A 14007-nucleotide genomic window follows, 5' to 3' on the forward strand; every position below is an offset into this window, starting at 1 on the left:
AGGAGAGAGGGAAGGAGGAGGGATAAGGGGCACACAACCATCCATCAGGCTCCATCTTCACTGCCACTCACTGGAAGCCCAAGCCTCACCCTCATGCAACTCACTTATGTAGCAAATCTGCACATGTACCTCACAACCCTAAAGTTCAAAAAATTTTAAAAAGTGAAATCCAGTTGTCCTTTAAAACAATAGGAAGATCTTTTGAACTACAGTTAATATTAAAGATATACATGTCATCCTTAAAAATAGTTTTCTAATGGCCAAATTATGCTTACAATAATTGTTATCCAGAGTTTACAACAGTCTAAATATTAAAACAACCAAGACAACAATTAGTTGGTTTTAAAGACACCTGCCAATTTATATACTAGAAAATAAACATTTCCAAATGAATGTTTTGCTCAGAATTTAAAACAGTATACTAGATAGCCTGCATAATAGCACGAGGAAAACACAAGTTTTACATATCAAAAGACACGTGAAAAGAGAAACCACAAACCAGAATGAAGATACATACCAACCTAATGGTTTTATATCTACAATACATAAAGAACTCTTACGAACCAATAAGAAAAAGAGAACCAGCTCAATAGAAAAACATGAATAGAAAATCCATGAATGGGAAAATTCAAATGATCAAAAAAAATTTTAATCTCAAGAATAATTAGAGATGCAAATAAAAATCATGAAATTTCACACCCATTAAACTAATTAAGATTTTCCAATTCCGACAATACATTGTTTCAGCAAGCATATAAAGTAATAGGAACTTGCATACACAGCTGAAGGGAGTATAAATTAGTACATTCAATTTGGAGAAAATTTCGGGCTATGTATAGCAAAGTTTAAACTACTCACAGCCTATGTCTTCGCAACTCCAAGCCTGAAGAAATCCTTGTTGATGCACTCAAGAGACATATTTAAGAATAATAAAAAACTGAAAACATGCTACATAAGCCCCATTGGCAATATAATGTATGACTGTGATGTCGTCATAAAAATTTTAAAGTAGCAGTTAAAACATACAAATTAGACATCTATCTACCATCTATCTATGTCCCTTTTAAGGACTACACCTTTATATAGATGTAAAATACATGCAAAAGAGCACCATCAATTGCTTATTAATGCAAACATATATTATCTCGTGGGGAGGGAGGAGAATAGGGCAAGGGTGTGGGGCTTTCATTGGACCTACATGGGTTGTTGTTGTTTTTTAAGCTGGGTGGTGAGTACTTGTATTCATTATATCATTATATCTCCAAATACAGAGTCCTTAACTTACAATCATTCAAAGATGTAATTTTTTAACTTTACAATGGTGTGAAAGCAAATGCACATTCAGCAGAAACCAGACTTTGAGTACCCACACCACCATTCTGGTTTTCACTTTCAATACAATATTCGATAAATTAAATGAGATATTCAGCACTTTGTTATAAATTAGGCTTTGTGTCTGATGATTTGCACAACTGTAGGCTAAAGTAAATCTTACCTGTGTTTATGGTAGCTAGACCAAGTTATGATGTTTGGTTAGCTAAGCATACGGAATGCATTGTTGACTTGACAATTTTTTTTTTTTTTTTTTTTTTTACTTACAAAGGGTTTATTGGGATATAATCCCATCACAAGTCAAGAAGCATCTGTATAGTCTCATTCTGAAGTACTGGGGGTTGGGATTTCAGCATAAGAATTTGGGAGAGGTCACAGTTTAGCCCATAACAATATTAAAATCTAACATCAGTAGACAATTGATTCCTAAAATCTAGAAGAAAATGACACTTTAAGGGTAATGGAGCCGATCTGAGAATAAATAGTCTCTAACTTGCCCATGTTTCACCTCGGGAAAAGGAATAGTGCTGCCCTATTCCCATCCTCCAAAGGTGGTGGGAAGACAATTCACCTCCCCATTGCCCAGTCTTACCTGACAACCAAGGTTCAGCCTTAGTATTTCAACAGCAATTCAATTAAGAATACCAAACTACTTTCTAAGCTGTATTTTGTTACCTGAAATAAGTAATACTCTATCTTTCTCTGAAACTTCAAGTTGATCATCTTTCCCTCTTATTGTGCAATATCTTTTCATAAGCCTCCCATTGGTGTTTTTCTGTTTGCTCATTCTTGTTACAAGACAACCTGGTCAGACAGAAATAGGATCTCATTCTAGCCCCCAAAGTGTAGCCTCTTCTGAAGTGATGAAGCACACGAAAAACTCCATTTCCCAGAATGCACTGTACTGTGTAAGGACTTCACCTCCCAGGATGCAATGCACCTCAGCAGGTCGTCCCAAATGTCTACACCATTTTTGTTTTGTTTTATTTTTCAGTTACATTTGCTAAATGGAGTTGCAAAGTGTAAAGGCAGAAAATGTCATCTGCAATGAATAAAAAATAAGGCTGTCTTCAGATTTCTTTCCTTCAGCCCTAAGTGCCAGAATACAGTGAAAAATTGTTTACAGAATTTTGAGACAAAAACAAAGAACCCTTGACTGTATAACCAGCCAAGTTTTATTTGATGAGTATAAAGCAACTGAAAGAACTTTCTATCATAAGGCCAGTTTATTGTCTTTACTAATTAAACAAAACCATAACTTAGCTTTTTCAATATACATTTCAAAGATGCAGGACAAAGCATTACCCAAGAATGCTGTTTTTAAATTGATCAGACCACTGAGGACAGATTTTCTCCACAATGCCTCACTCAACTGCTTCTTTTCTGCTTTTGATGCTACGAATTTCCCAGCATCAGAAATGCTTCTTGGGACACATCCTTCACTCACTGTTCTAAATACTTGACTTCTTTGATGACTTCTTAAAACAAGAAATTATGCTGTTGGTGCCAGCATTTACTAACAATGGCCAGACTTCACAGGGCTGATACAAAAAGTGCTCATTTTGTCCTCCACAACAGCAGAACTGCTGAGGCCCACATAAAGGTCATTTTCATTGCCAAGTTTCTTGGTTATTGATTTTCTTCTGCATCTTTAAAATGTATATTGAGAAATCTAAGTATAGTTTTATATAATTAGCAAAGACCAGTAAACTACCATATGATATATTTTATCTGACACAAATCCCTTTCTATTACTATCTTCCTTCTAAGACTTGAGAGTATTTCTCTTTTATCATGTTTTTAAAACAGTATATGCAATGATATTTGTCAGATTTAAGTTGCAAAGAACAAAATTCACTCCAGTTATTTTAGCACAAGCTGGGTTATTACAAGTTTTAAATGGATTACTGGACTATTAAGAAGGCTGAGGAAACAGCCTGTAGGTTAGGTTTCAGGAATGACCCCTAAAGTCACAAAGCCCAGCCACTGAAGAGGCTTTTTGTGAATTGGATGCCCCTTGCCAAACAGGAAAGCTGTCACCTCCTGAACCTCAACATCATCCGCCCCAATCAAGAAGGCTGCTGTAATTTGTACCAGCAAAATGCCCCCTGTCCCGTGTGCACGCACATGCGCGTGTGCACAAACACACACACACAAGATTGATGTTGCAACTCAACAACTGTTAAGACTTCTACTGATGCTGCAGCAGACCATCCAAGTTCCTACCCAACCCTGCTTGTTAGGAAAATCAAGCAGCAGACAGTCTCTGCCTCACTTTCACCTGCCAAATCTTACATGAGTGTATCTAATTCATGTACTTTTTGGAACTATACTCAGAACCTTAGATAAAAGGAAATCTGAGAAATGTACAGTAGCGCACACTAGAAAAAGGTCAGGAAGAATATCGAATCAATCATATTCACACTAATACTATCCTAATCATATTCTTGAACAGGGAAAAAAGGTTAAGGACACATCATAATCTAATGATCCATTAGAAGCATCTGGGGTGCCTGTTGTAACTGCAGATAAGGTTACAATAATAATATTAATAATAATACTATTCGTCACTAACATTTGATTTCACACTGTGTGCCAACCAACATTCTATTCTATGTACTTCATGAACATTATGCCATTTAATCCTTATAACAGCCCTGAGGTGTGTACTCTTTTCATCCTTAATTTACACCTGAGAGAACTGCAGCATAAAGAGGCAAAATAATTTGCTCAAGGCCACATACTGTTAAGTGATGGAACCGAGATTCTAACCCAGACAGTCCGACCCCGGAGACTGCTTCTCTGCTGGATATTTAATTCAGTAGGTCTGAGGTGGGGTCCAGGACACTGTGCTTTTAATAAGCTCTCCAGGGTAATTCTCGTGGACACAAAAGTTTATCTCCAGGATCTTTCCATTTTAGACATTCATCACGTATTAGTTTTATTATAAGAAAAATGCTCTAAAAATCGCATGGTATATAATTCTGTATATGTCATATGATCATTAATAACAGACATACTTCAAAAGGACTGAAAGCAAATATACTAGGGATTGTCATTGTATAGTGGGACTGAGAATGACATTCTACTGTCTTCTACTGTTTGTATTTTCTAAGGATTTCAATAAATACGTCTACATGTGCTCATGTTTCATCTGTCAGTTTACAAATGGTTGATGTTGGCATCCAAGCCTTAGAGATGTAATCTTTCACTTGCATTTTCTTTCCTTTCTTTTTTTCCCTTTCCCAATGCAATTTTATAATATAAAATTAAAAACAAGAATACTTGCTTAAAATTTCCTACTCTGTGATCCAGGTTAAGGCAAGAAAAACAAAATATGTGTCCTATAAACTCAATAAATAAAATACGAGTATTTTATTTTTCTTTTATACATACATTATTATTTTTTCTTTTATACTTCATAAAACAGTGGTTTGAGGCGTCAGTTCTGAACTTGTATATCAATACCTGTTGATCACTCCTTATCTTTCTAGGTTCCCTCTTTTTCTTACTATGTCCACTCCTCCTTGACTGTAAGTCCAAAGGGGAACTTTCTGTACTGTGAGCTTTCTGCCTTCTCAGGAGACTGACAGCTCGCACTGTTCCCTATGCCGGTCCAGCTTCTGCTCAGATGCAAACTGACCACACACTTGGCATCTGCCGCTTCGACAGGCCTAGCTTGGCAACCCTAATCCATCATCCAAGCAAACATTAATATTTTACCTCAGTTATCAAGTGTGCTCGTTCAAACTTTTATCTAAAACATTCTTTATCATCTTTTCATTAAGTTCTCAAGAGCTAATGGTTTCTGAGTTCCCCGGGTAAGGATGATGTTCTGAATAATGAAAGCTCATTATTTCTCCACAGAATGCTTGTTAATTCAAATGATGATATTAAAACTATAGTAGCCTTTAGCGCTGGGGTGATTTCTAGCATACTTTATCATGTATCAATATATACTCTGTTTGTCAAAACTGCCCAGGGCTGGGGCTGACATTCTCTCTGGAGGAGTCTAGTGCTTCAAAAGGCACTGAATACACCAAGGTGACAACTTGCAGGGTTTGCGCCTCTAGGAAATGGAAAGATGAAACTTGAAGTGCCACTGTCTCCCTTGATTTCCTTATTAGTATTCATAAAGAAACAGAGCCCTCCTCTTTCTATTCCTCACGGGTCTCCCTTTCGACGGAATAAAAGAAAATCAATATTTTGAGAAAGAAGCACACATAGGGAGGTTCTACACATGAAACGTTATTTATTTCCATTTAACTGATCCCCAAATAATCTGCACAAGAAAAAAAGACGGGTTTAGTTATTGCTTAGACACACACACATACACACACAGCCTACATTCAACTCAATGCTTAAAATGGTTGATAATATTCTTGGAGAAAAACTATTGGTTGCCAGGGTTATTTTTAACAAAGCATTATCTGGTTCGCTGAATTTGAGGTGTCTTTAAATACTTCTTAGTCTTATCTCAGCCCAGTTTTTACCACCAAGCAGATTCCTGCCGTTGCCACATTGCTGGAAGTTTCTTGAATAAGTCCCCTCTTCTCCACTTTCGACAGCAGGATACTTCAAATGTTGTCATCCCCACACTCCTCCCTTCTTCCTCACCTTTCGATTAAAAGAGTTTAAACAATTAAGCATACTGCAAGGAGGATCCCACTTAAAGTGTCTCTGGCCTATGACCTATGGAAACTATTCCGCTCCCAGGCAAGGGACGTCTCGTTTCCTTTCTCTCCTACTTAAGTCTTCGCCCTCCTGTTATTGAAAAGCGTGGCACAAAAATCTAAATTGCCTCCTTCTGACAGCTTTTCAAATTCCTCTATGTGTCCAGCATTTTCGAAGCACCTGGAATTCCAGTATCTCAGGAGGTCTCCAAGGAGAGGGCAGTGCTTCTAAATTAGGTTTTCTACTCCCTTGAAATGGCATAGATCTGAAGAATTCAATCCATGCTTCTCTCTAAAACCTGGCAGGAATTGTAATTGTGAAAACCAAGCCATTCTCTATGTTGCTTCAAGCTACAAGGTCAACACACAGGAGCTTTTGTGTGTGCTACAATATGCATGTCTGCACCATGGTCTCTTAATTGTCTCTCTTGTGGAAGACTAGCTGGCCTTCTGCCACAGGCTCTATCATACTACTGTGTTGAACTTTCTGCATCATAGTTGCACTTTTAGAATTGTAACAATCCAAAAAAAGGATCTACCCGCATTACTATAATTATATTAATTACGCTATTCAATATTTTCCGCATTTTACATTAATCATGTTAGGCAATAGAATGATGCTTCTTTAAAAGAAATAAAAATCATTCTGTTAATCCAGTACATGAATGATAAGGAGCATCTGAGGTAATTCATTACAGAGGAGCAAATGCATCCCCAGAATATTTCAGTCATCAGGTCAATTTAAGAAAAATGTGGCTTAAGAAAAATATATAGGTCATTTCCCATTGCAATCATGGTTTTAAATATTCTGACCCAATATTAGACTATGTGCCAGAACACTTTCAGGGAATACAAACATCTGAATTTGGGGTTCTGAAAATACGGTCACCATAGTATGCGGGTAACTACTTAAAACTCCTTTCATAGTTCAAATGGTGCTCCAGTCCTAATACAGATAACAATGCAGTAGACTTAGAAGAAACGTATTAATTGATCATTCCATTGGTCTAGAAGCCTGCTAAGTGCCCTCTTCCATTTAAGACCCCAGAAGCAAAAACTATATTAATTTTGCTCACTATTTCAGACCACACACTCACCCATCAAATCTTAAACTGAAGTTTTTTTGAGGATGAGTAAATTTAGGATAAATCAAGCATAAAACATTTGGGAAATTGACTTCTTGGTTTCTAAGACAAGCAAATTTATTTTCAAGAGAAAATGGTGCTTACAGCAATTGATCAAAAAGAGAGAGAAAGAGAGATAGGGGACAGAAAACTAAAGTAAAAAAATATTCTAGGTAGATTCCACTTTCAGTTTGTAAAGGACAAAAATCAAATGTAAATGTTTGCATGATAAATCCATGAACATCAATAATGAAAATGTGAAGGTAAAATTAATTTGGCTACACGCCCCAAAAGTAAACATAACTGAATGATATACATATGAAAATATATGTTTTTAAGGGTTGAGTTTTGGATTTGGTTCTATTTTTTTCTTTTTTCTTTCTTTTTTTTTTTTAAGAATCTCACTGTTGCCCAGGCTGGAGTGCAGTGGCACGCTCCCCGCCACTGCTGCTTGGACCTCTTGGGCTCAGGTGATCCTTTCGCCTCAGCCTTCCAAGTAGCTGGAACCACAGGCATGTGCCACCATGCCCGGCTAATTTTTTTTATTTATTGTAGAGATGAGGTCTCGCCATGTTGCTCAGGCTGGTTCCCAAAGTGTTGGGATTACACCTCTGCTTCCCAAAGTGTTGGGATTACAAGTGTGAGCCACCATGCCAAGCTTGGATTTTGTTTTCAATGAATACAAAATTTTTTTGATGAATCACAAGTCGGATTATGCATGTCATAATTAATTATTCAGAATATATTGTATTAGCCATCAGAAAGAAACCTACTTTGATGTAAGGATAGCCAGTTAAAGTTCTATAGATTCTGTTCAGCTAAAAATCTTTGCTGATCTGTGTTCAATAAGAATATATTTCTCCGTGGTCTGCAGATTATTTTTAAGAAAAAAATTCTATAGTCCTCTTTTCACCCTTTTTAGCAGTTTGCTATCTATAGCATAAAAGGAATGGACAATTTTTTTTAAAGGATCAGAGAATAAACATTTTAAGATTTTCAGGTCATGCAGTTACAACTTTGCCATTGTAGCTCAAGATTAGTCATAAACAATACACAAATAAATGAGTATGACTGTGTTCCAATAAAACTTTATTTATGAAAATAAGCAACAGATCATATTTTAGGTTCACAGACCATAGTTTGCTGACTTCTATAAATAAAAGTCTTAAAACCATTGCTTTACACATAGACTATGATAATTATTAAAAACTATTATGAATAATAAAATTATATTGCTTAATCATTTGTTATGAAGTCACTTAAAACTTGAAACTGACCTAGTCTGTTTCTTCCAGCACATAAATTACTCACTGGATGATGACTTTATCTTTAAAAAGCCACATAAATCAATCTAATGTCTCATGATCAATTGAACTCTTGACCCTATTAAAAGTCAATCTTCACATTTAAAAAATTAAAGCATACAAGGAAGAAAAATTTGAATATAGATAAAATTTTTTAAATCAACCACTTATACTAGTTATTGCAATCATATAAGAAAAATCCTGGCTAGGCTTGGTGGCTCAGCCTATAATCACAGCACTTTGGGCAGCCGAGGTGAGTGGATTGCCTGAGCCCACAGGTTCAAGACCAGCCCAGGCAACTTGGCAAGACCTCATCTCTACAATAAAATAAAAAATTAGCCGAGCATGGTAGCACACATCTGCAGTTCCAGCTACTTGGAAGGCTGAGGCAGAAGGATCACTGAAGCCCAGAAGGTCACTGCTGGGGTGGCAGTTAGCATGCCATTGCACTGCAGCATGGGCGACAGACAGAGTGAGACTCCAACTCAAAAAAAAGAAAAAGGAAAAGGAAAAATCCTTTAGGCCACAACAAGGCCTTTATATAATGAAAATAATGTCTTGAATTATCTGCCTGTGAACTGTAAATATTAGAACAACTTCAGAAGTCCTGTGGCTTTCTTCAATGATGGCATGTGTTCCATGGGAGGTCTGCTTCATGTGAAGTAGGTTAGTTCCTCTTATAAGCTGTAAAAGACACTGAAGAACAAGGCATGATTCATTCAAAAATGAATGCACAGATGGAACATCAACTAACTCACGATTTTTCTGTTGAAGGGGCCTCAAAATTTATTTAAACTGGGTGTCTTAACTTTGGGCCTATGATAGGACTTCAGTTGGGTTCCAGCAATTGCCAAAAGTTATAGGCAAGATTTAAATGTTTGACTCTGAAGGTGTTCATTTAATTTTTGGGGGGTGAGGGTGAAAGTCTATTACATCCATCAAGTAATTCTTAAGGAGGACATTATCCCTGATAGTGATTTAATAACCTAAATTGTAAATTATTGCCTATAAATACTTACTGTGAGATTTCAGAGATAAACTGAAAAAAGCTCAGTGTTATGAACTCAAAGTTTCAGAAGAGTTCTGAAATGTTCTGGCCCAACCTCTATTTTGAACTCAAATTATTTCTATATTTCTCAAGTAGTCATATAGCTTAGCTTAAATATTTCTGCCGACAGGGATCTCACCACCTTACAAAACAGCTCATTCCACCTTTTGATAACTTCGATTATTGTAAAGTTCTTCTTTTTTTGTTGTTGTTTCCATTTTTTTAAATTGTGGGGTACAATTCAGGATTAGGTGTACAAATATTCATCGTGCAGATACCCTTGTTGATGAGGTGTGTCCCCCCTTTCCTCAGGCAGTTTCCCACTATTGCCAATCCTATCTCCCCACCCCCGCAGTTTCCCGCTACTGTCAATTCTCTTCTTATAGTATTACAATAATTGTTCAAGGTTTGCTTATGAGTGAGAACATGTGGTACTCAGTTCTTTGTTTCTGTGAGAAGATCACTCAGTATTATGTAGACTCTAAGTCCATCCAGGTTGCTGTGAGGTTCATGATTTTGTTCTTCTTTATGACTGCATAATATTCCATTGTGTATATATATGTACCACATTTTTTTTATCCAGTCCTCTTTTTTTTTTTTTTTGAGTTGGAGTCTCACTCCAGCACCCTCACTGGAGTGCAGTGGCACGCTCCTGGCCACCGCAGCCTCGACCTGCTGGGCTCCAGCAATCCTTCTGCTTCAGCCTTCCAAGAAGCCAGAACTACAGGTGTGCAGTACCATTCCCAGTTAATTTTTTATTTACTGTAGAGATGAGGTCTCTCCATTTTGCCCAGGGAATCTCGAACCCTGAGAGCTCAGGCAATCCACTCACCTCAGCCTCCCAAAGCGCTGGGATTACAGGCTGAGCCACCGAGCCCCGCCTATCCAGTCCTCTTTTGATGGGCAGCACGGTTGGTTCCATGTTCTTGCTATTGTGAGCAATTCTTTTTATGGAACGATTTGAGTTCTTCCAGGTATATTCACAGTAGGGTGATTATGGGGTCATATGGAAGGTCGATTTTTAGAACTTTTAGGAATCACCACGCTGTTTTCCACAGAGGTTGTACTAGTTTACGTTCCCACCAACAGTGTAGAAGTGTTCCCTTTTTGCCACATCCTCTCCAGCATCTGTTATTTTTTGAGTTATTGATGATGGCCATTCTAAATGGAGTTAGGTGGTATCTCAGTGTAGTTTTACAAAGTTCTTCTTTATATTGAATTAAAACTTATCTATCCTATAGTTTTTATTCATTATTTACTCATTTACCCATTCGTTTACCCAATAGTTCTAAACTCATATGGAAGGCAGAACAAGTCTATTTCATCTTTTCCATGCTGGCTTTTGACTACTGCGGGTGTCAACAAACCTTTTCTGTAAAGGGTCAGAGAGTAAATATTTTGGAGTTTTCAGCCATATAGTCTCTATTGCAACTGCCCAACTCTGCCACTGTAACACAAAAACAGTCGTAGACAACAGATAAATTAATGAGGTGGCTGTGACTCAATAAAATGTTGCTTACAGACACTGAAATTTGAATATCATGTAATCTTCTTTTGATTTTTTTCAACTGTTTAACAATGGGAAGGCCATTCTTATCTCCCAGACCACACAAAAGCAGGGAGTGGGCCAGATTCAGCCCCTGACCTACCTGATAACAGATTTAGTGCTTTCCTCAACCTGAGATTTTTCCTTCTCCAATCTATACATTCCTAGTACCTTCATCCACTTCTTATAAGACATGGTAACACCTTTTCATCGTTGTGGCCTAAAACTGCATTTTGTTGTCTTTTTTTCTGTTTGTAGCATTACACCTGTATTGAATTATTTACCTGACAGTATTCTAATTTGTTTGAGATTTATTACCACTTGTAGTACCCTCACACCAATCCTTACAAGAAGGGTGTTATCAATTTATTTCTTTCCTTGTTCTAGAAGCTAGTATTATCCCTGTTTTATACATGTGGCAACTGAGGCTAACAGATAGCATATGACTTGCCCCAAATATGTGACTTAAAAGGGCAAGAAGAGGATTGAAAGATGATCTCCAAATTCCTTTCTACTATACCGTGTCCCCTGTATCTAGAGGTTTTATAATTCTGTAGAAGTGGAATGAAGTTCTTCTGACATGACTCATGTTTGGTCATCACTCTGTATACTTTTCTGTCATTCTTTCAATAGACAGATCTAGAATCTTCCCCAGAATTAGAATAAAAATCAACAGTTTGTAGGTTGCAAAACATCCCCTTGCCTCCTTTGAAGATATTCATAATCCCAAAGAAAGTGAAATTTGAGCAGAGTCAGGTTTAGAGAGAGAAAAGAGGACATTGGAGGAAGGCAGGATGGGATTAACAAAGCTACATGTCCGCAACATGCCTGAGAAAACTGAGAAACCGTCATAGGAAACAATTGCAAAGAGGTGTTTCAGAAATGATTTGCACAACTGTGTCATTGAAGGAATAAGCGTGTATCTTCTTCCTCACAAAGTAACCCCTGCCTAGGAAACAACCTCATGTGGATGCATACATTCTGAAGAATTTGTATAAAAATCACTTGTACCACTTTATAATCTTTGGAATATTTTATCAAGAGATCTTTCCATCCACTTTTTAACCAGATTTCCATTTTAGTCAAAATTTTTAAGGTGAATCAGTGTCTTGATGACTGCAGAAAAGTATTAAAACATTACATTGGTCCTTTTCAGTTTTAATATTGTTTTAAGACTGCTGACATTTCTTTTTAGGAGTTAAAATACTATCTTTCAATGTGGGTTTCAAGTATGAATAAAAAATATTCTGGGTTTAATAGAGTCTATCAATAACCCTGCAATTCCTAGACCATACAGATAATGGGGATGGCTGCCTTCCCTCCCTTGTCAGAATTCCAACAAGAAAAGGCTTTCTCTGAGGCAACAGGCTCAAGAAGCATTAGTTTATGCACACTGGCTTGGTTTTCAAAAATGACAATTCACTGTTGGCAGAGTATATGCCAGAGCCTGTTGTCAGACTGGCTCTATTTCATAAACACCCAAGTCTGACCCCTCAAACCCTCACAAATAGTGCCTGGCTCCCAGCTATCATGCCTTTACTTATAATAGCATGGCCCAGTCAACACTTATAAGAAAGCTATTTTTTAAAAAAAGCTTTGATGGTCCTAATTATTTGTTATAGTGAGAATCAATAGATTCCATTTACAAGGTTTTATCCAAACAAGAATTGTTGCAAATTTTAAATGCCATAATAAGGACCTAAATACTTTAAATTTTTCATGACAACCATGTGAAGACTCTAAGTTATTGACAAAGGAGTGTGTACCTTTCTATTATAGTAAATGTTATGTTATACTGTATCATAATCAACTTTTTACAAACATACGTTTTTTATTACTTGTTTCCCCCACCTAGAGTTAAAGCTCCACAAGGGCAGGGATTTTTGTCTTCTTGTTCACGGATACATCCCAGGCATCTGGAGCAGGGCCTGGCATGTAGTAGGTACTTAATATAGATTTATTTAATGGCAGGGTATATAGACAGCTAGATGGATGAAATCATATTCCCTACTCGATTGTAAGCACTTCAAATTAAAATTATGAAAAAGTAACACATACACATTGTTAAATAAAATTCTAACAAACAACCTATAAAAAATTATGAGACTAATTAGAGAAATTTAAACACTAGCTATTTGGTAACGTTAATGCAATGTTGTTTGTTTAGGTGTAGAATGTATTATGATTTATATATTCATATATTTAAAGATATAATGATGACTGGAATTTACTTCGAAACAAGTGGGCAGTAGGGAGGACACTGAGGGACACTGAGTTGACCATTGTTTTGGAGTTTATTATACTGTTGTCTCACTTTTGCATATGGTTGTATTTTTTCATAATAAAAATTTAAATATTCAAGCCTTACAAAATGGCAGAGTTAAAAGTAAGACTTTTTCCCATCTCTGAATTCTAGCCCCTAGCTTCCTCACTTCCAGTTCATTAATTTAAAGAAAAAAAAAAATTAAACTACAAGCACCTAAAATATACCAAGCACTGTTGTAGTTACTGGAGCTACAGCTGTAAGCAAGCACTTTCGTGCCAGTGACAGAAATAAACAATAAATAAGTTAATAAATTCATAAGACAATTTTAGAGAATAATCAGTGGTTTAAGAAAGCAAAACCAGTTCTTCCCAAAAGTAACCAGTGTTACCAGGTAATCTAGGCATTTACTAGCACAAGCATGCGTATGCACATGCACTCATACATGTATCACATATCCTTTACTATTCAAAAAGAGAGTCCACATTGTTCTGTACTTTGCAGCTTTCCCTGAATAACACATTCTGGAAGGTCAGTCTATGCCCAAATTGTGAGCTCTAGAGAACAAAGGTCACATGGAATTCACTTAGCATCCCCAGTGAGGTCAGACCTACAGCAAACGCCTGATGAATTGAATATCTGATTGAAAGTCTTTCTAATCAAAAAGTGGTCCAGCTTCTCATCCTTCCTGTATCCTTGTCTCTCCTATGCCAAAGG

The 14007-nt window shown here is 36.8% G+C and overlaps 1 pseudogene; it reads right to left on the bottom strand.

The window, feature by feature from the left end:
• Positions 1 to 14007, bottom strand: part of LOC110595168 — a 91646-nt pseudogene that overhangs the window by 19387 nt on the left and 58252 nt on the right.

The sequence above is a fragment of the Carlito syrichta genome, unplaced genomic scaffold (genome assembly GCF_000164805.1).
Source record: "Carlito syrichta isolate Samal-C Ts95f unplaced genomic scaffold, Tarsius_syrichta-2.0.1 Scaffold73648, whole genome shotgun sequence".
NCBI lineage: Eukaryota > Metazoa > Chordata > Mammalia > Primates > Tarsiidae > Carlito > Carlito syrichta.